This window comes from Cyanistes caeruleus, chromosome Z, assembly GCF_971803275.1.
Source record: "Cyanistes caeruleus chromosome Z, bCyaCae1.hap1.1, whole genome shotgun sequence".
NCBI lineage: Eukaryota > Metazoa > Chordata > Aves > Passeriformes > Paridae > Cyanistes > Cyanistes caeruleus.
The window spans coordinates 12,101,642-12,124,680 of record NC_141732.1 but is presented as its reverse complement, the minus strand read 5'-3'; the positions used below and the strand labels follow the sequence as shown (position 1 = coordinate 12,124,680).

Below are 23,039 nucleotides of genomic sequence, written 5' to 3'. Positions count from 1 at the left end.
GTTGATTTTTTGGGGGAGATTTATTTGTTGTTGCTGCTGGGTTTTGTTTTTCTTTGGGCCAGGGGCTGAGGTGGGAATAATTGGAAGGGGAGGAATAAAGAGGACAAAATACAGAACTCTAGATTTTAATTAATAGCTTTCACCTATGTGAAAACATTTGGATCTTTTGCAGTTGTGTGTGTGTGTCTGTGTGAGTGTGGAATCGACCAGTCTGAATTGCCTCAGTTTCTGCTCTTCAAAATAGGGATTGTCCTTTAAAAGGCATTGGGAGTTAAGATCTGTTAGTGACTGTGAAGTTATGAAAGTGTGGGAAAGAAAGACTGGCCCATTTTTTTACCATTTAAAAAGAAAGTTGCAAACGCAAATTCAATATTTCCACAGTTAGTTGGAATCACAAAAAAGTAGGGCTGAAAACAGCCATAAGAGTGAATTTTGGATACCTGGACCACTTATATGCATAATATTTTGCACTAATTATTGATTTGATACTGAATGAGTTTGCAGAAGATAAGGCTTTTCAACACTGTAGGATCTCTGGGTGCTCTTTTAAAATTTGGTCAGGGCCAATTGAATAAGCATTGTGTTCTGGTTGCATACAGTGTCCAGAACTTATGCCATATTTCCCACTGTAATTTTCCTATGAGAAAATTGCAACTATATAGGAGCCCCTAGTGATGAAAGACTGACAAATGCTGGTAATGTTTGAGGTGTAGAAATTCAGTATGATCACTAACAGTTCTGTCATGATGGACAGAACCTGAAATCATTCAGAGCTAATTTAGAGAGAAAGTCACTCCAGAATGCTCTCAAGATGACATACCCAGTAGCCTATACTAGTGACAAATGAAAGAAGTCTGTTCAGAAAAAGAGCCAATATACAATATCACTTTTAATTTCCCAATTACCTCCTCTTAAAGAAGGGAAGAATATACATAAAAAGGAAGAGCCCTGAAAATCTGATCAGTGAAAAGTGCAAGGGTTTTTTTTTGTTCCTTTTTTTAAAATTTCATTTTTATTTTCTTTTATTGTCTGGTTGGAGTATTGCATTTAACAATGGCTTGGGATCTGAAAGAGAGGGAGATATATCAACCTGACCCTGGGGCAGACAGAAATGAAGTAAGCTTAAAGCACAGGTCTTCAAAGGTGAAAAGCTAATGAATGAAAAACTGCTGCTCTTTCTGTCTTCCTGTTCTGACTTGTTAATTGCAGAGTTATGCATGATCTATACTTCAAGTGAAGCATGCAGAAGGAGAGTGATTTTGTAAAGTAGGTGACAACAGTTAAAAATGACACTCAAAAATAACCCAGTCCTATTACAATATATTATTTTCAAGAGCCTTGGGACATTATGTTGTATGAAAATTTCTGTTCTAATTGAAATTGCTATCTCTTCTCATAACAATTGACTTTATGAATCCCTTTTCTCCCAGCGGGTAGGAAATGAGGAGAAACAAGAGAAGGCAGCAGCCTCACACTTTTTGCAGTACAAAAATGGGGAAAGAGAGAATTCTCTAAGAATTAGAGAACATGAAATTAGGAGAACATGAAATTCTGAAGAACTTAGAGGCTGCAGAAACACACATGTACTAGATTATTAAGATTCTTTTGGTGCATAAAAATTCAAGTAGGAAGAGTGGCTAAATACAACTCTAATGATAGAGGGGCATAATAGCTGCTAGGGCATATTTTGCCACATGCTAAGATCTTATTATTGATATATGCTCTGCCCAAATCAAAGTGCAAAGAAGATTGTATGCCAAAGTCAGAAGTAGGAATGTCATTTAATAGTAAATGTCAGGTAGAGAAAGAAATAGAAAAGAGTGAGGGGTGAGAGTGGGATAGGAGAGAGAGAGAGACAGATAAAGCAAAAGAGTCATCAGCCATCCTATTAGTCACTCTTCAGCCTAGGCTTCTCAACAGTGGGGATCCTCAAGTCATTGAAAACTGTTCTTTATTTATATATTTTGGCAAACAAAGAGATTAATGCTCATTTTTCACACTGCTCTCTGTTGGTTAAATGATTCCCTCACTTCTAATGCTACTTAGTCCCATATTCAGTCTGTTTTTTTCCTTTGGAAGGTGGGTTATTTGACTCAATAGCTGAAATCTGCCCTCTGCTAAATTACCTTTTACCCAGTCCAAGCTTTTCAGTACAGTTGCTGAGTTAGCTTTCCTTTTGGCACATAAATTCTGTCATTATTGGTGATACATCCATCTCCCAGAGCTTTGCTTTCCCCCACCTATGCCTGAAATAATGGAGGATAGTTCCTGTCTTGGTGTCTTAGCTGACAGTCCAAGTTTCAGGTAACCAAAGAGGCATATTTGGGCCGCGGAGGGCGGGGTTGGTGGCCCCACATGCCATCTGCTTCATAACTTCATCTGATCTTTGTCTGACCAGAAACATGGCTACGAGAACTTTCTTTACAGTCTACTGCAGTGGTGTTTTTTGTCTGGATGTACACCCAGGCTGTGCTTACTTCCACCTTCAAGTTAGAACCATTCTGCCCCCTCTGTGTTTATTTCTTGGCAAAATCCTTCTGTGGCCTAAACAGTGTTTGATAAAGGCAACTGTGACCTTTAAGACTTTACAGGACAGTATAGTAATTTTCAAGGTGTTTTCTTTCTGAGGGTGTGTGTGGTTGATATTTCTTACAAGAAATTCTTCTGTGATAGGTTCTGGCAAAGAACAATATCAAAAAGGTTTCTGACTTAATTTGTAACCAGAGATGGAACTGGGATGGAGACCTTACCCATACTTGTAAATGAGTTGGTGGTTTGAGATACAGACATGGGAGAAAGTCATATGGAAATATGTCTAGGATGGACAGTTTATTATAAATTGTAATGTTTTTGAAAAGATGTAAGATGAGGTTGTTGGCATTTAGTAATGTTTTAAAACAACATCCACAGCAAAATTCTGAATTTTCTCTCCATCAGTTTTTTTTTTCCCCCTCCTAATCACCCCATTGCCTTTTGTCTTCTTTCTTCTCAGCCACTAAAACTTGACAATTCAAATATTGTGGTCAGAGCTGCTTTCCTTGAAGAAAGGATCACATGTCCAAATATTTGCATGTTTCCTGTTAGATATTTCAGTGGGAAAACTGATAATAAAATCAACTCCCCAGAACACAAACTAATTTTATTTGAAATGAAAGCTTCTAACTTTGTCTATATACCTTATTTTTCTACCTGTGGACATGTGAAATATTATGGCATATCCTGGCACAAGTATAGGTATTGGTCTGTAAACAAGAAGCAGTATTTGACTGTGAGATATAAAACATCAAGAAACGGTCTAGAAATTTAAGTTATGTTGTCCTAACATATTTTTGTGATAGGCACAGCTTTAACTGTAGGTTAAGTGCTCATTCCACATGAAATGGCATGGACTTTTATGACTATCATCATTGATTTCTGCATGCATGTATTTAAATTAAATTGCATGGTTTAAACTTTATTTTCTAATTTATTTTTGTGAAGGTTTTCAAGTTACCACTGCTTGATCTTTAGAAAATGAAAGTAAATTTGTTAATAATTCTCTGTCCAATTCCCTGGCCTAAAAAAACCCCATCCCATTCTGTAAATATATGATAGAAATATTATTTAAAAATATTTCAGGAGCTTTGAAACACTGGTTCAGATTCTAGACAGCCATTCACCAACTTCATGGTTCAGATACCTTTAGAAAGCATGATGAACCATTTAATAATCCATTTGGCAATATGTTAGCAAATGCCTGGGCTGGAAATTAAATAATTATAATAATAAAGCATGATAATGTATTATCAGAGAGAAAGAGCTCCGTAGGGATGAATACAATGATTTTAGATTTCAAAGTCTTGCACATCCATTCTGCTTCTGTTGCTTTCATTTAGAAGATAAGGGAGTAAAAACATGAGCAAGTAAGGAGACCTCACACAATGAAGTGTTAGCAATGTGTTAGCAAAAGACCAATTACAGTGTGAATTTAGTGAGTAAATTTAGAGTACATTTTGAATGCTAAATTGTTTGAAGTTTCCAGAATAGGTATATCTGGAGAATCATCCAGATAAGCATGGAGGTCCTCTGAGCAATTAAATTAAATTAGATGGTTATGTCAAGGACATATAGGATTAATGTTTTTTTTATTATGGAAAGAGCAAAGGTATTTCTTCACCTGTATCCAGGTCAAATATATATTTGATGATGAACTTTACTTCCTTTTCAGCAACCTGATACTCCAGCAGTACATGAAAAGAGTGATATTTTTAAAAATCTTAATAAATGTGAGATCTGGTGATTTGCCTGACCTTGGATAATATCTGATGATAAGTTTTATGATAATTCTGAGATCTTTATGATCTGGTTGCAAAGAAGTTTGCAATATGGGTTTTCAGCTCTTGCTTTCTGGTGATTCCTATTTACATCCTGTCTGTAAGTTGTGAGGATTGAAAGTGAGGGAGGGAGGTGAGAACGTTTTTTGGAGTTCTGAAAATATATTCCCCACTTGACTTAAATTTACCCAAACTAACTTGGTGTTTTTACTTAAATTTTCTTAAATAATTAAATCTGCTTATATTTATTTAAATCAATATTGAAAAAATTTTGTGGCATGATGTGGCTGTGCTGTGTCTCTGAATATTGTGATTGTAGAGGGCAAGAATAGGAATAATTTTCCATATATTTTGAAGCTTGGAAAATAATAGTAAGGCTTCTCCATAGGGTTTATGGGCAATGAATGAAATTTTATTGAGAAAAGAATAATTGTCATCAGAAGAGACCCAAGTGTTTTGAGGTAAATTCAACTATAAAATAAATGCTAGTGCAAGTGATGTGTTCTTTAAACCTAACATTATTTTGTACCCTCTGAGTTACTAGGCATATTTAGCCTCATGCCTTGAACCTTTGCAGAGCTTGATTGCTGCTTCATTCTTTCCAGCTGAGGAGACTCAGTATTCAAATGTATAAGGTTATTAATTTAGTCTATTTTAAAGCATTTAATCTTGTTTCTTGGCAGCTTTTCCTTTAGGAAATGCATTAATCCTATAGACTTGTGCATTTACATGGTTGCACATACAAAATACTGTGAAATGTCATGTCAGGTATTAAGTTATCATCATCATCATATCATCATCATCAATTTCTTCAAAAGTGTTCATAACCTGTTATTAACCTTTAAAATATAATTCTGCTTAAACATTAAAGTTTATTATTAAATTTTGTCACGTTATTTTCTTCAAAAATTCAATAAAAAGTGATAAATATATATAATACTTTCGTTACTACCGTGGGAGAGCTGTAAATTTCCACTGATTGATGCTGTGAGATCATCTGGGTTTTATGCTTTTTTTTTTTTTTTTTTCATATTGCAAATCCCTGTAACTTTGTCACAAGGTCAAGACTCCCAACAGATGTGTCATGTTTTCACTGATCAATGAAGATCACTCCAAAGATTTAAGAACAAACTCTGTAAAATGGTTTCCTAGTTAACTCAATGTGGAATTCTTATTCCCTGGTGATCTGAAATTTGAAAGATCTTTCTACATCTTTTTTTTGGTGGCCCACAAGGTTCCATACTTCCAGTATAAACTTTTCAATATTTCAAAGATTTTAATTATTTTCTTTGCTGGAACGAGCTTTATGCTGTCTCAAAATCTTGGAGAGGTACTATCTAAAAAGCAGGTAAGTTCTCAGTCATTTATGATCTCTCTCAAACAATAAAAAAATGTGGCAGCTGATTCCAGTATCTTCTCTTTGACCCTCAGGTTAGAAAGGAGGGTTGCATCTTTTTAGATGAAATATAAGCACATTTATTTTTAATCTGAAGCAAATGTATTTCAGAGATATTTGAGAGAGAGGTTGAAAGAGCAAGAAAGGGGAAGAGGGAATGAGCTGAATACCTCAGAAATACCTCTTATTTTACTAAGAAAAATAGAAACTGTCTTGAAAAATACTAAATTTATGGAGAAGTCTTTTAATAATATGCTGGGTTAGTTCCTGAGGTGATAGATAGTTCTCATATACTTTGTGTGGACTTAGGAACTCTTTTATGCTTGGGGAAAAAATTACTCATACCTGTATCAATATTAGGAAAGTTCTGTACTGCTTCTAGGCTAGGAAAAAGCTGAGAACTTATATGCTGTGTCAGCCCTTTGGTTCCATTTGAACCTTGAAGATTGCACTGCAAATCCTATGCTTTTACTGTGTGAACAGCACTGTTAACTGTGTCAGGATTTCTTCAAACAGTATAAACTATCATGAATAATTCTACTAGCATTTTTTTCCTTTGCCACATGAAAGGGAGACCACAAAGTCTGTTAAAACTGTTCCAGTGAAGAAGAATATGAATGTACTTTTCAAAACTTACTGAGCAAAAAATACAGAAGAAAAAATTACTAAATCTTAATTATTTTAAATCACATAAGGTTCTTTACAACTAATGTATGACATACACTCCTAAAGAGTATACTATTCATGTGATAAATAAGTGATATAGGCATCAGTGACTGTAAAAATGCTATTTGAAAATTATATTGAATTTAAGAATATTTTTTAATTTAAAAAAAATGGTCCTGATGTACAAGAGAACTAGGGATTTTCATTTTGTATATTGTAGATGGGATGTGTAATAATAGCACTGTCTTTCGGTGTACAATGAGCTATGGACTGCGTTTTCTTATTAAAGAACTGCACAGCACACAAGATTTTATGTGAAAGCAACACTTGAGATTTCACACATATAGGTTTAAATATTTCCTCTAAGAACTGATTGAAGCAGTTTTGCAAAGGAAGAATAGAACTTGCTTTGTAGACAGAAATTTGTTTAGGCAGAGAAGTGTATGATTTTGCATGACAAGTTCTTGTGAATGCTCAGTTATTTTCCATTTTTCAGAAGTTAATTGCAGTCAGCTATATATATTTGGCAAGAGCTTGCTCCAAATAATTTTCAGCCTATTGCCTATCATACTCATTATTACTGTCTTACTAAATGATATTTTCCAGACCTTTCTGTTGCCATCTCTTGACCATGCACTCCTTGCAGATTACTTGGTACAAGAGGGTTCCACCTCAGGATCAGGGTTTTGGCATGATGTGGTATTACCAGTACTCCAATAGCAAAACCAAGAGTAAATCACAATGGCAAAAAATAATATTATAGATAAAGAAAGAAAGTTTATTAATAACATAGAGTCACGGGATCATAGAAATCAAACTGAAAGGGACCTGAGGATCTTATCTGTTCCAGCCTCCTGTTCTAAACAGAGTTGTGAGACATACTGGGCCTGATTTTTCAATATATCGCAGTTTTTACAAAAAAATATCTTGTAGCTTTTGAATTTGGGGAATTTTTAGAAACTTCAAATCCCAAAATAGGTTACCATATTAATAGATCAAAATTCCTTGAATATCTGAGGGAAAATTTCCAGTCTTTTTAATAAAATACCTACAATTTTTAAAAAAAACAGAAATAGATTGAAATTTTGGGGTTTCTGTTCAAGCCAATAATCCTCCACATGGTAGAAAAACTAAAAGTTTTTTTGTGTGGTATGTGCCATTCTTAAATTTAGAGGCAAGCAAAATTACCACTATTCCAGACAGAATTGCTGTATGTTCAAAGAGAATTAAAAAAAAAAAAAAAATGCTATATTAAAAAAAAACTGTTTAAGAGCTTCATACCTTCCAGGTATCTCAAATTGAAAAGAAACATGTTACTTTTGGAGAGTGTTTTTGCAAAATGCATTATCTCACATGCATATAGGTGTGCGTGCACACATTCTCCCCTCTCACTCACTCGTGTGCTTTTGGTCCCATGTGTGACTTTTAGAGTTGTGACAGTGATTAAAGTTTATCAAAAGCCTCTGGTGACTTGAAATGTCAGAAAGCAAAAAGAGTGATTGATGTGTTCCTTGGCTTTGCCTTCTGGGGAAAAAAGTCCTCCTCCCGAAACCCTTTCCAAACACAAGGCTTTCTGAGCTGTCAAAAGCTGACTGGGGAAACAAATCAAAACCAGAAAGTGAAAAAAAGTATAATTTTTTTTTTTTCTCAAAGAGAATACAGCTTTGTAGTTCATAAACTGCCTGATACATGAGAAACTCCCATGCAATATGTCATTACACTGCATTTAGGCAATTAAAGACAGTTACTTCAGTCTACTCTTTGGCAAATCGTCTGTGAAACAAATTTATAGGTTTAAGGATAAGCACTTTAGCAAATATTGAATCTTGCAATTTTGACTGACTGTTCTGTAGAACAATTAACTGCAGGGATAAAAATACATTTCCCCAAACCTACACGTTTCAGATCAGAATTCAAAACAGTCTCACTCCTAAGCTACAGTCAAATCTCCAAGCACCCTGGTGGCTGAAGATTTGAACATGATTCCAAATATTGCATCTAGGTTGTTTCTGATCTCTTTGTTTTTGCATAGTGAGCTAGCTTTCTATTCCTACAGTTAAGAAGCTGATACTGCATAAACACTTATTGTCCAGCACTTAAAAGCTAGCTTCTGGTCTCTTAGAATGCCTCCTGTGCTGTATCTGTATTTGCTTTGACTCCTTATTTGTTCCACTTCACTTTCTGACCCATTATACTCCATGCCTATAGAAAGGGTTCATCTTTAGCCTGATTTCAACAGTAGAGATCCTTAAGGAAATGAGATAAAAGAACTTGTAAAATTAATTTTAAAGCCCTCGGACTTTTTAAGGGGATTTTAATAAAAAAAATACTTTTATTTTAAGTGTGTTTATGCCTTGCCCAAAGTAGTAATTAATACCCTAGAAGAACATGGATGTTTTTCTTTAATGGGCAGGAACATGAACTGTGAAAGATGAGAAAACATAAGTCTTAGGGATAGATACTTGAAACTGTGTACTTATGAGAATATTAAAAACAAACAGTCAGAAGCTTCATTGTGGGAAACACTTGGAATTATGAGGCAGGTTGCAGTGAACACAGTAAACATGCATGAACAAACACACTTTAAGTCATTGTGGAAGAGATGAGACTCATTTCAGTGCAGAGACCTGGAAGTTAGGAAACAAAATCCTGTCATAATCCAAAAAATATCTCTTAGGTTAAATATCAGGTGGGTGAGGAAGAGATAGAGAACATCTTTGAAAGGCAGAGGTTACATTGCTAGGAATGTAGAGAAATATAGGAATTGCTATTGCAAATCAACTGAATTCCTAAATTAGTGTCATTTCTATAAATCAGACTAATTAATGCCAAGTACTTCAGCAGAGGTATATCTATTAAGGACAGCTGTGTCTGAAGCATGAAGGCTGATCTTTCCATGGTTTTATTCTTACAAGGAAGGAGATTCTTTCTTATCATTAACTTAATGTCTAGCGTTCTCCATACCTCAGCTGATTTACGGAGGGTGAAGGAATGCAAAATAGACTTTTCTGTAGATGCAGTTTCTGAGTACTAAAGAATGACCCCTATGTTTGTGTTCTGTCCTTCCTCCTTACCTGGCACACAGAAACTGACTTAAAGAGGGCTATTTGTTCTTCCTAATATAGGATGTTTAACATAGGATAGTAGCTGGAGTTTTAGAAGTTTTCTCAACACTTTATTTGAGACGGGGTACATTGGAAACCTTGTTTAAACAAGTTGTTTAGCTTGTCTGGGCTTAAGCATATAATAAGCATAAAACTGAAGATAGTGTCATTGACACAGAAAACTTGGAAGAATATTATGAGGCTCAGTTATGTTGCAGTGTGTTTCTTGTTAATGGTATGTTCTGTAATTGCCCAAGTTGATGGTTGGGTCCAAATGAGACCCTCCCACCCTATGTTGTCAATCTACCCTGAGTCTCCTCTCAACCCTGTCTTAGGCCCACCACATATTTGGAATTCCACCTTGGAAATCCGCTAAACTTCAATTCTTGATTAGTCCATGTGACCCAACTTTCCCCCCCTACCTCCCTCATTGGATGATGATTTTGTGAACCCTGTCTTTTACCCTCCCCAGGATATCTCTGATTAGCTGATGCTTTGTACCCTCCCTTTGAACTGCCTCCCTATTTCAGCTGTTGCACTCTCACATTTTCTGTCTTTTGCCCCCAAGATTCCTCAGAGCAATAAATCCTCTGTTATCCCATGCAAAAGACCTCCCTCTCGTCCTTGTTTCCTCAGAGCACAGACTGACAGCCAAAGAGCCTTAGAGCAAGTGCTCTAGTCACACCTTGGGTCATCCTGCTCCTGGGGTGTGACCCACTCCTGTCGCAGGCCGAAGGGATAGAGACAGATAAGCTCCAGTGAGATGTGATACAGTTAACTTAATATTAAAGAATTTGCACAGTCATTTGTCCTAATGGACCTAATTGGCAATAAATGAATGCATATTTATACATTATACTGAGTACTCCACTCTGCCCTTGTGACACCCCACCTGGAATGTTCGGTCCTGCTCTGGAGGCCCCAGCATAAGGAGGATGTGGACATGACTGAGCCACAAAGAGGAAGCCACAAAGATGATTAGAGGCTGGTGCACTTCGTCTATTAAGATAGGCTGTGAGGGTTGGGGATGTTCAGCATGGAGAGGATAATGAAAGGGAACTTTTAAAAAAGGCAGAATGACTTTTTACGTAGGATAAGGGGGAACACTTTTAAACTGATTCAGGAGATGTATAGATTAGATTGAATTAAAAGTTTCTTTACCCATAGGTTAGTGAGGAGCTGGAATAGGAAACTGTGAATTTCCCATCCCTGGAAGTCCTCAAGGCCAGATTGGATGAGGCTTTGAGCAACCTGGTCTAAAGAGTGGTATCTGTGTTCATGGCAGGAGATTTGAAATCAGGTGATCTTTCAAATTCCTTTCAACTCAAGTTGTTCTATGATTCCATGATTTTTTATGCTAAATGAAATTGCCACAGCAACAGAAAATATTAGTGGAAAATTTTGGTCGAAAAGGCGGAAGAGTTGCATGACTGAATGTTCCTCTAAGATCTGGTTTTGCACATAGAAAGGCATATCAGCTTTTTGCCCACTCATACTCCTTTTCAGACCCATACTGGTAAGGCATTTTCATTGTTCAGCCACTCAGATGCCATGGTCCTGATGACCCATTAAGCTTCAACCAAGCTAACAACTACAAACAGTCTTCTTTATGAGGAATTAGGGTGAGTATTTTACCTGCCCTGTGAATCAGACAAAAAAAAAATGTTAGTACTGATTAAAAAAAGGAAATACAAATTCATATACAGAAATTACTCTTAAATTTATTCACTCTTGAATTTATATAGAGATAGTTATTTCATATATATGGAACATATATGACTAAATATAATATATATTAAAAACTATATAAAAGCTGTATGTTATTCATATGTATTGCTGTTTCAGAAGATACAGTGTGAGGGTATTGGAGAATGAAAGAAAGGGTAAAATCAATGAGATTAAGAACTTCTGAATTTCTGGAAAAGCAGGGTATAGGTAGGTACATGAAAAATTGAACAAGTGGAAGATACCACAATTAACACCATTACATTATTTTGTTCTGCTGAACAAATTGATGATTTATGAAGTGACACATACTCCTATCTGTCCATGCTGGGACAGCCCTGCCAGGGGCCTGGACAAGATGGAGTTTCTTTGTGAGTCCTTGATTTGGTTGACTACTTGTCTACTACTTCAGGTTTGCGGATGTGGACATTTCATGGGTTGGTGGCTCCTGGAAAGGGCATGGGAGAAGCCCAGCAGGGTATAACATTTGGGCTTTCCCAGTGTGTCTGTAAGTGTGCAGAGCTGGTTTTGCCAGACAGCTTAACAGACAGGACCCTGGACTCCTCAGTCAAGGGAGGTACAGGCCATAACTTTCTCTTGGTCAGCTTCACTTCTGGTCTGCTGAGTGTAAAACCAAAAGGGAGATGCTGGAAGACAAGAATAATAGCTAATGGTGTTTCCATATTGTTTGAACTGGTGAAACAGAGACTGAGAAAAGGGAGAAACCTTAAAAAAACAGCATTATGATCTTACTGTAAGTGTTCTTAGATTATATGATGCTAACTTACAAAGAACATAGTTTAATATGTGTCCCATAAACAGCTAAAACAGAGCTAAACAGTGAAAAAACCTAGTTGATATAATTGTTCATTTGTGTTGTGTGTCTGATTAGTGCTTGGGACCTAAGTTTTTCCAGGTATTTAGGCATAAATGTGGAAGATAGGAAAATAAAAAGGCTAAATAGTCAGAATACAGAGCTTTAAACTTTAGATACAAATCTACTGAGCAGTGCACAGCAAATGAAATCAGATCAGCTGCATCGACATTACAGAGACATTTCATGTTGGGTAATGCTCTTTTGAAAGTATTAAACAAGAGAGAAAGCTTTGAAGCAATCCTTTGAATCCAATTTGAAGCATATTGCTGTTGTGTCAGCTGAATGAGAAGTGAAAAGCTGTCTTCTGTAGGACTCAAATGCACAAGTGCTACAAATCTAAAATACCTTTACAGCAAAAATTTGATGTTACTTGTTTTTGATGTTACTTGTAAATGATTAATGTGCACATTTGGAAGACTGATTTAATTTAGCTTCATGTTTCTTTGGGTTAAGTGAAGACACAGAAAAGAAGGATATTTAGAAGACATATTGGATTAGATTGTTCCTGAATCAGGCATTTTTCTAACTTGTGATCAGTATTGTTAATACTGCAATGTTGAATATTTTTTAATAACCATCTATTTAAAAACTACAGATAATATATTTTGTTTGCTAAAGCCATAAAAGTAAAGCTGTTTTCCTAATACTGTATCTGTTATAGAAGGAATAGGATTAAGTATTTCAGAATTTTATCTATACCTTGGTTTTTATGAAAGGCAGTTTATCTTTCCCTGCAAACATACTAAAATATAAAGCAACTTGGAACCACAGCTGATTTGTTTACACATATATTGAAAAATAACTCAAACTTATTGTTTTCTGGAAGTAGTTGCTTTCATGTTCAGGGTGGCTTAGTTTTATCAACATGCTAAAACTTTTGTTTTCCATGACAATGTTTCATAAACCACAAGGACATGGGTAATTACACAGCACAAAGGAGAGTATGATCAACTGGAGAGGCATATAATAATAATCAATAAATAATCAATATAATCATAAATAATTTATAAATAAATAAATAATAAATAAAACAATCATAATAATCAATAAATTTATTGATTATTGAATAAAGTTCAACATAAAGGGTCTAGCATGAAGGGTCAACATTGTGGCTATACAGGAAAATACACATTTGTAGATGTGATTTAAACTTAAATTTCAGACAAGATTAATGGAAATTTACCTTGGTTACTGTGCACCATAGGCTTTGGATATCATAGTTTTTCAGTTAGATTGTATGTTGACCTAGTTTATATGAATACAAATATACAAAAAAAACAAAGTTAGGAAAAATGACTCTTTAACAACAGAAGGCAGAAAACCTACCATTTGCTAGCAGTTAATTATACTTTTTAACTAAGGGATTGTGCTCTAATTACAATTCATTTTTATCAGTCTTTGTTTTAGCTTTTAGATTTCTATTATGGCTTTCAGTTCTAGGTCAATTAAGCTTACCTTAAATTAGCTCTTGCTGACTCTTAGTATGATCAGTGAACTGAAGTTGCAAATTCATTGTCTTGGTTGTGGGCAGTTACAATAGAACTTTATCCATTTCACAGGGGTAAGGATGAGAGACATACTACAGCACTCTTCCTTCAAATAAGAGCCCTAAAAAAGTAATATATATATTCAATTATTTTTTTATACCAGGATGGCTTGCCATCTCTTCAACAGAACTAGGTAAAGATATTGGTAAAGATATTGCTGGTAAGAAAGAGAAGAGGCAAGATATGCACCAAATAACACAGCTCAGAAGATAACCACATGTTTTTTGGATATTTTAAAATTTTATTTAGAAAAATTTTAGTCCTCCAAAAGGTGTAATTTCCTAATAATAAGAATGAAATACAAATGTTTTGCCTATTCTAATTCAATGGTTCAGAGGAGTGAAAGAGCTATATGATAAAATTGACTTTCATAAGAGACATCAGCAAGAATAGGAGGCAAATTTCTGTCTTTGCTAAGCAAAATTGTCTTGGGCCAATCCCTTCAATTTCTTTATATTAGAAGATTATAAAGTTGGCTTAGAACATTTAGGAGGTTCAAAAAACCACTTTGAGTTGTCTTATTTTTCTTTTCCCAAAAAGAACCTATTTTCCTATATGTCCACATCTGTCTGCCATTTGTGCAATTGTAAATAATTTTTCCAATAACACTTCAGTTTATCTGGCCACTTGACTCTGAATGTATGCTGCTCTTATCTGTGCTGAAGGCAATTTAGCTGTGGGATGGGTTTGATGGTATTCTATGATTTAGATTTATTCTTAACAGGTCCATGCTGAGAACATTGCTTAATATTAGCATTTGCCTTTTACTGTGCTTCTAAAAATGGAGCTTTTCTGTTGCTGCTGAAGATGAATAGATCACACGGACACAGGTTGAGGTGTGGTGAAAGGAAGAGAAAGTTTATTTCTTCTCCCAGGATTCATAGGCTTCTGACCACGGCCAGGGATTGGATGGTCAGGATAACACTTTCCTACTGCACTGGCCATGAGAGATGTCCATCACAAGACGTGTAACAGAAAGAATGTACACATATCTATGTTTACAGTTACTGTCCTGCCAAAGTCTCTAGAAAACCATGTTAGCAAGCTCAGAAGCTGAGTTTTCAGGGTGACATCTCACCCTTTTTGGTTTAAACAAAAAGAAAAGAAAAAAGAAAAATGAACAAAGAAACTAGCAACATTATAAACAATCAGAAGGATAAATAATAGGAAAATACAATACTCCCTACAATCAGAAGGCTGTAATTTCAGGGTGATATCTCACCCATTCATTTTTCACCAAACCAAAACCAACAAAAACCCCCAAAAATAAATGAAACAAATGCCCAACATCAACACCTGCTTGTGGATGGCTCCCAATTTGGTCACGGAGGCAGAATCCATGGCCAAATTGAAAAGTGCCTGGGAAAACTTCTGGAATGGTATGACAGTAGCCTGTAATTCTATCAATTGGGCTGACCCAGCTTCATGACTCTCAAAAAAAACCCCCTAAAAACAAAACAGCGACATCAATGGAAAGATTAATAAAATCATTAACTTGATGAGCAGAAACTGCTCGCAGAACCTCCTCCAGCATCTACTGTGCCTCTGGGGTCAGTGTCAGAGGTGACTTTAAATCAGAGTCCCCCTTTAATAGACCAAACAAGGGAGAGAGTTGTGTCATGGTCAGTCCAATATAGGGACACAACCATGTAAAAGTCCATTAATATCTGGACATCATTCATGCAGTGTCTGCACTGAATGCAAAAAAAAAAAATAATTGTATTCGTCCCAAAATTTGTCCCAATTGTTCGTCCCAAAATTATTTTTGACCCTCAAATAATTTCAGGGAGGTTGTAGAGACGAGCAGCAGGAAACTGCTCGCAAACTCCAGAGAGGGCTATAGCCCCATATCATCGGCAAATGTCAGCAAATTTTCACAAGCCTTATGGCAAAATCTCCATTGATATCTCTGTGTGGGCTCAGCATTAATGATAGCTGGCACCAGAAAGGGATGCAAAGGAATCTTAAAAAACAATCCTTCAGATCCACGATGAGGACTAGCCAATCAGCAGGAAGCATGGCAGGTGAAGGCATGCTAGCCTGCAACATCCCCATGCTTTCCATCATAGCATGAACTTTCTGGAGGTCTTGCAATAACCTCCGTTTCCCAGACTTCTTCTTGATACAGTATTGGAGATGCAAAAACGCTCATTCGCGGTGAGAGACTTCTCCAGGGTCAAGCTGTTCAAGTATAAGCGACTTATTATAAGAGTAAAAGGAGGGGAGACCCGTGTCCGCCACCAGCCTTGGCGTCCACGTGGTCCGGGGGAGGGGAGAGAGACCAGGTAGAGCAGGGGAGGTGAGGTTGGAAGGGAGAGGGAGGGAGTAAGAGAGCAACAGAGGGAAAGAGCAGGGAAGGCGAGAGGGGTAGGAACAGAGAGAGGGGGCTGAGAGTTAAGAGGGGGGAGAGGGGAGAGGGGTAAAGGGAGGAGGGAAGAGAGAAGAGGCAGGAGGTAAGAGGTAAGAGTAAAGAGTAAAGAGAGCGAAGTTCTTGTTACAATCCAATATATCTTTTTCTATCGTGAATATTCTAATTCTTAGTAACCAATCACCATGAGACACACCCACTAAAGAATTTACATACAACCTATGGGCTTCCCTATATTAACATACAGTGTTGCATTTTATACTCTACAGAGCTTTACAAGTTCTTTCCTTGCTTCTTTACTTTCGGACTCTTCTTATCAGCAGAAGGACATTGTTTTATCAACAGGGATTCTCCTCTAGCTGGCTAGGCTATTGTTCTTTGGTTAACCAGTACTCAGTATCCTATAACTCAAAGCAGGCTTTCATTTCTACTTTGATTCTAGCCTTCATATTTTCACAATCTAGTGCCAAACAATCACATTCATAAGGTTTCCCTGTTTCACCTTCCCCAACAATACAGAAAACAGGAATGTCCCAGGGACTGGTTGAAGCTCCAGATCACCATGATCCAACTGTTCCTCCATCAAGACACCGAGGGTGACTAGTCCATCATGAGAAAGGACAACAGAATCTGCTGAACAAAGAATCAGTCTCAAGTTCTTCTTTGTGCTGAATGTGTCAGCATTGGGTCCAAGGGTTACTCCGGGGCCCACCAGCAAACCTGACAATCGTGATGTCCATGCCAGTGTCAAAAAACCCACGGAAGCTAATCTCTGACAGCATCTCACCAAGGATGGACAGGGTGCAGACCCGTTCAGGATGATCCCTGGCTGTCAGAACAGCAGTCCAGTGACCCAGGGAGGTCCAGGGAACCTGAAGCCACCATCTCCCCGCAGCTGGTTCTCAGCTCTGCGAACACAAGACTCAAAAGGCACAAGGTGAGCAAATCCGGGTCCTGCAGGGATAGGAACAGGAGGGGTGAGTGTGGAACCCGTGGCAGAAATGCACCCCAGGAATTCTTAATCAACGTCCCCTAGGGGAACAATGATGCCCTGACGAGTGATATTCAACCACGCCACAAGAAGAGCACTCATGCTCTCATCCACTGGACCAAAGCATTTGGAAGCACATGGAATACCTGATATGCTCAGCTGCACAGTCATCTGGCAGGAGGACAAAGTCCACAGGCCAGCCAAAGAGGCTCCAGCAGCCTGGGACCCTTTGTCTATGGAGGCCACCGGCTTCTGTCCCACGGCAGCACCACCAGAGCCAATGGTAACCAGCTCAGGGCCTTGGTCCTGCGTGGCCGCAGGCGGCGATGGGGGAGGGCCGCCTCCAGCCGCAGGCTCGGGCGATGCCTGGGAACCTGAGGCGGGGTGGGCTGGAGCCAGATCGGCACGGCCCGCCTCCAGCACCAGTAGAGGCACAGCCTGCGAAGCCACGGCACCATCCTGCGAAACCACGGCACCATCCTGCTCTGCTGCCGGGGGCAACCCGGGCTCGCAGGAGGGCAAAACCGCAGCATGGGGCTGGCAGAACCCGGCCCGGCGTCCTCACCACTTGCAGCACCTGACCCCACGCCCCACGAGTCCAGCGCAGGGGATCAGCGCTCGGAACCGCCCCTAACAGCGGTTCCTCAGGGGCAAAAGGTCCAAGAAGCGGTGCCGGCCGCTCCTGCACTGGACCAGCGTGCGCGGCTGCCGGCGCTGGGCCTGGGCCCGTCCCATCCCCCACTGTGGGACAGGGCATGGCCCAGCCACAGTAAGGACATGGGACCGTCCCCAGGGGTGGCACCACCCCCCGTTCAGGCAGCCCCTCATCGGTCTGCACCAGGAGGGCAGATGACAGAGGTGACCCCACCAGGGCCTTCCACTGCCGGGGCGCTGGCCGAGGCGGCGTTATGCCCCCCGGTTCCACGGCGACCCCGACAGCCCGTTGTCAAGGATCCAGCCCCTCCTCAGGCTGACGTCTCTGGGGCGCTGGCCGAGGCGGCGTTACGCCCACCGGCCTTGCAGCGGCCCTGTTCAACTTGCCGGGGGCCCTGGTGATCCCAGGGGAGCTGACCTTGGGACCCGGCCTCAGAACGCCACTGCACCTTCGCCAGATCCCCAGCAGCCGGGCCAGCCGGGGCTCAGAACCGACCAGCAGAGCCTCGAGCAGGGACTCACCTAAAGCGTCCCAAGCCAACTGGGAAAAAAATTGCTTCAACCACAGGGAAAAACCCCTCAATTCTGCCATACTCACACAATTGCTGAAAGTCAGCATACGACACATCAATCCCTCTCTGATCAGACACCGCATGCCATATCTCCACTACCAGGCCCTCTGTAAGAGAAAGCCCCAAACCATCCATAACCACAGGCTAGACAGTACCCTGTAACACACATGCAAGACACGTCGGGGTTCACCAGATGTTACCGCTGAAGATGAATAGATCACACGGACACAGGTCGAGGTGTGGTGAAAGGAAGAGGAGTTTATTTTTCCTCCCAGGATTTATAGGCTTCTGACCACGGCCAGGGATTGGATGGTCAGGATAACACTTTCTCACTTCACTGTCCATGAGAGATTCCCATCACAAGACATGTAACAGAAAGAATGTACACATATCTATGTTTACAGTTACTGTCCTGGGAAAGTCCTTAGAAAACTATGTTAGCAAGCTCAGAAGCTGAGTTTTCAGGGCGACACTTGTCTTCTGTATTTACAGATGTAGCCACCAGATTTATATTGCCTAGGCAAGTAAATGGAACAGTTCCACAGTAGTTTACCTTTCAGAGGTGGGGTTATCTGATGTTATTTTATGTAGCTAAACTTTAACCTTTGACTTACTGCTCATAAAGTCAGAATTAATGAGCAATTCTTTTTTGAATTTTCTTTTGCTGTAGGTCTTTTATTGCATTTCATTTATCATTAACTACAAGGCACAGGTACCATCAGCAAAGTCACTATCTTCTGGTATTCTAACCAACTTCTTATCCTTACAATTAATATTTCTAGGACAGAATACTCATGGGAAAATAAAGAGTTAACTTAAAGAGAATGATGTGAAGACATACCTTTGTTTAACTACAGGAGTGTCCACTAAACAGAACTGATTAAATAACAGTACATTTGCTATACTCTTGAAGATTCTAAAAAACATTGACCTTTTTGTAATATAGTAATTAGGATTACCAGCAACTGGTGCTTTCTGAAAACTGATGAAATGCAGGAGTCTTAATATGTTTTGTTTAAAGATGGTGTATGAAGATGCCTCATAAATAGGGGACACTGAAACTATCTCCTCATGATCTGCTATTATTGGCACTGGGATTTTGATTCAATTTACACTGTAAAGGAATTTCCTTGGAATGGTGGGACAGAAGACAGCAGGGAATAATACGACTACTGCAATCATTACATTTAAAATCAGTTTCCTGTCACTGCAGAGATCACTGTTTCCTGTTTCATTCTCCTTGCTTTAATTGCACCATTCATATTTCATGTCAAGATGTCTTGATGTTTAAGCCAGATAAATTTGCAGCCATTACTTCCCAGCCCTATTTTTTATCTGTCGGACAATGGCTTTAAGTCTCCCAGACCAAACTTTCAACTTCTTCTGTTATGTATAAATATTGCGCTCACTTTAAGATAAAAATTACTTGTCTTTCCATTTGTTCAGGACATGATGAAATTATTTTAATGTTAGTCTTCTGTCTCTGGTAGAGCTGTGTCCTGGGGTGACTGTATGATTTGGTATCCCCATAGTTTTTTTTTGTCTAGGAATGAGCCTTGAAGCTTTAAGCTAGCCCAGAGAGACAGAGAGAAGGGGGAGAGTGGTGACATTTCTCATGTTTGTTTTCAAAACAGAGAGAAATAAGGAGTGCAGTGCTCTCTGAGTTCTCAGCTCTGCTGAGAGAGAGAGAGAGAGGGAGAGAGATGGAGAGTTTTTTATTTGCTTTTTTTTGCTGCTTTTCCTCATTAGCTAAGACAAGAAAATTTTCCCAAAGACTGTGGACTCTTCTTGAAGTGCTCAGTTTTCCTCTCGTCAGGAACACCAAAACAATTGCCAGAGGCTCCCCAAGATGCGCTATGGCCTGGGCACAGAGAGAGATGGAACAAGACTGAGACACTCCTGCAGAATCACTTTCTGAATTTGCCAGCTTCTCAGATAAATGTGAGGTTTCATTGTTTAAAATGGTTCACTTTTTCATGTTTTCGAGTACTTTCCTTGTGAAATAAACAGTTTTTTCCACTTTTCCCAAGGGAGATTTTCTCCTGAACCAGATGGGGAAGGATTACTGGAATCTATCTTTTATAAGATACATCCTTTCAGGAAGTTTCCTCCCAAATTTTGTATCAAACTGGGCCAAGCTGTGATGGACGTGTATATACCTTTTGAGGGTTTTCAGACCCATTTCCCAGGACTATTGATCAATGTAATATTTCCCTCACAATTTTTCTTTTTTCTTTCTCTTTCATGATGACCTTCCCCATCATTTTGGTGAATCATTTTCAAGTCACTGTGTGTTGTATACATCCAGTGTATTACCAGACATATCAATACTTGTCTTTCTTACCATCAGCTAACATACAAGCCAATTTAAATCCATGAGATTGCCAAGGAAGAAACAACTAAATAAGAGATATCTGAATGTCAGGTAATCAATAAACACTAGAGACTGCTTTGCAGAGTATTCAGCAAGATTTCTAGTCCATGTCTGGCAACTGATATCTTTTCTTTGTGTAAAATGACTGATATATTTCTAAGGAACTCTGTTCATCACAAGGTATAATTAAGAGTTAAGAAATTAATTAAAACTGGAAAATAGCCTTGCTGAGTATAGTCATAATTGCTTTATGTAAATGTTATTTATTCTGTGATTGAACTAGTATCATGATATATCATGCAGTGCTTTTTAAAAGAGTTTGCTTAATATTCGGGTTATTTTTTCCAAGCAATTCCATGTATCTCTTCCCTCACATTTTTTATTGTTTCATCTGAATTGTTTTTTAAAATATGGTATGTGAAAAGATACACTTGTGTCTAGAATATAGTTAATCTGATATCATGAATGAATCTTCTATTTAGTGCAGAATGTCTACGTCTATTTAGTTTTATGAAATCAGGATTTTCTATATTTTTGGGTTTTTTTCTGTAATGAAGACAAAATTCAGTAGAAAAGCAATGAGTTCAATTCACTCTAGCTTGTAAGTTTATAATTTTTTTCTTCTAATTTCTTTTCCTACATCTTCAACAATTACTGAATATTTTAAAAAGAAGTTTCTTATTCCTTGAGATTTAGGACTTGTACTAAAATCTTTTATTCTTTTTAAATTTTATATTTGGCTTCAGCTATTTATTTTGTAGTTTTTCTTCTTAAAATCTCTGTTCTTTCCTTGTCAGAAGCTGAGACTACACCATCAAAACCAGCTATTTAAATATAGCAGAAATAATTTATTTACAGATTTTCTATCCATTTCTATTGTATGAAGTATATATTTAATAATTATGAAACATATCTAGAAATCAAAGTTATGTGTAAATTAAAAAGAGACAATATAAAAACAAACCTCCTTCCTGATTAATTCAGTCCTTTCTGCTTTTATCACACATGCTCTAAAAGAATATTCAGTTTGAATTTAGATGTCTTGATAAGCAAGTTAAGATACAATCTAAGAAACTTCAGAGGAAAAGTAAAGACATGCTAGATTTAGGGACAGTGTTAGCTGTGAGGAAAACATATATAGAACCAAGACCACATATAGAAAGGTCTCATGCAAATGTCTTCCACGAAAGATTAAGAAGTATAGTTTTGGAAATATGTTTTAAATAACATGAAATATATTTTGTGAACATGTCAAATTCGTATTAGAATTAGCTCCTCAAAACTAGATTTTCTGAAATTCATGATATGTCTAAGAAATTTATTTCATAGTTTATACTTCCACAATCCACAATATGAATTATTATGAGTTTATGGGAATAAAACCCCATAAAGGTGAAACAGCCAGGCCATACTGTACCAGAAAACCACATAATTTGCTAGATTAAGGTTATGTTTAATCATTTTATATATACTTAGACAAAGTACTTCAAGTTTTCTAGTTTAGACTGTATTTTTACTTTTCTTCAGTAAATTGTCTCCACTGGAAACAAAGTGAAAATCTTGAGATATATAGAAATATTGTATCTTCTGTTGTTTGAGACAATAGATGACAGAATATGAGCTAGATCTTAATATATTTGAAGCATGAAAATGGTAATCATACATACATGATACATCATACAATGTAAAACATACAGAGGTTTGTTATTGAATTAAAATTAAAATTTCTTGAAATACGAGTTATGTTGTATTTTAAAATACTATGTAAGCATACTACAAAAAAAAATCTTGTAAGAGTTGAGTGACTTTTCTTTTTCAACATTCAATTAGAAGTAATGCAAAATAACAAATGTCTTTTTAAAAATTAATCATTAAGAAAAGTGAAAGAACCTTTGACTTATTCTATGATAATCTTAAGAGGAAGACACAACAAAGGTGACAAGAAAGAATTACGAGCTACTTTTGCCTCCAAGATTCAGACTGACTTTTTTCCTTATTGCTGTTGGTGTTTTTTGGTTTGTTTCTTTTTCCACTCACAACCAAGGTTTTAATGTAAAACACAAATCTGATTTGTGTTTTGATCTACTAAATTTAAAATGTATTTTCAATTTCTCTTGAGAGGAAAGCAAAGTGTCCCTGACAAAGAACGAGCTGTCAAAACTGGCAATAAACACTAATGATTATTTTTAAGGGACTGTAAACAATAAGAATTACAATTCATAGTGGAAGGATAAGGAGTAAACCACTTCACTGAAATGCAGTTTTGATTTGAAAGTAGTAAATGCTAATGTAAAATAAAAAGCTGTGCATGACTGAAAACATTCCCATAACCCAAATCTCCTTAGCTAGTGAAATTGATTTAGACATGGAGATAAGAATCAGCTTCAAAATTTGTCTTAGATATGGTGCCATTTATAACTTCCATGTTTAACTTTAAATGTTTCCTGTGTTC

At 37.7% G+C, this 23,039-nt stretch overlaps 1 long non-coding RNA gene across 1 annotated transcript; it reads right to left on the bottom strand.

The window, feature by feature from the left end:
- Window positions 1–7,135: 7,135 nt before the first annotated feature.
- Window positions 7,136–16,851, bottom strand: LOC111940836 (uncharacterized). Its single transcript, XR_015280737.1, has 4 exons — window positions 16,784–16,851; window positions 13,537–13,689; window positions 13,265–13,326; window positions 7,136–11,119 (listed from the first exon to the last, which is right to left on the bottom strand). It is a non-coding gene; the product is annotated as an uncharacterized LOC111940836 (long non-coding RNA).
- Window positions 16,852–23,039: the final 6,188 nt, after the last annotated feature.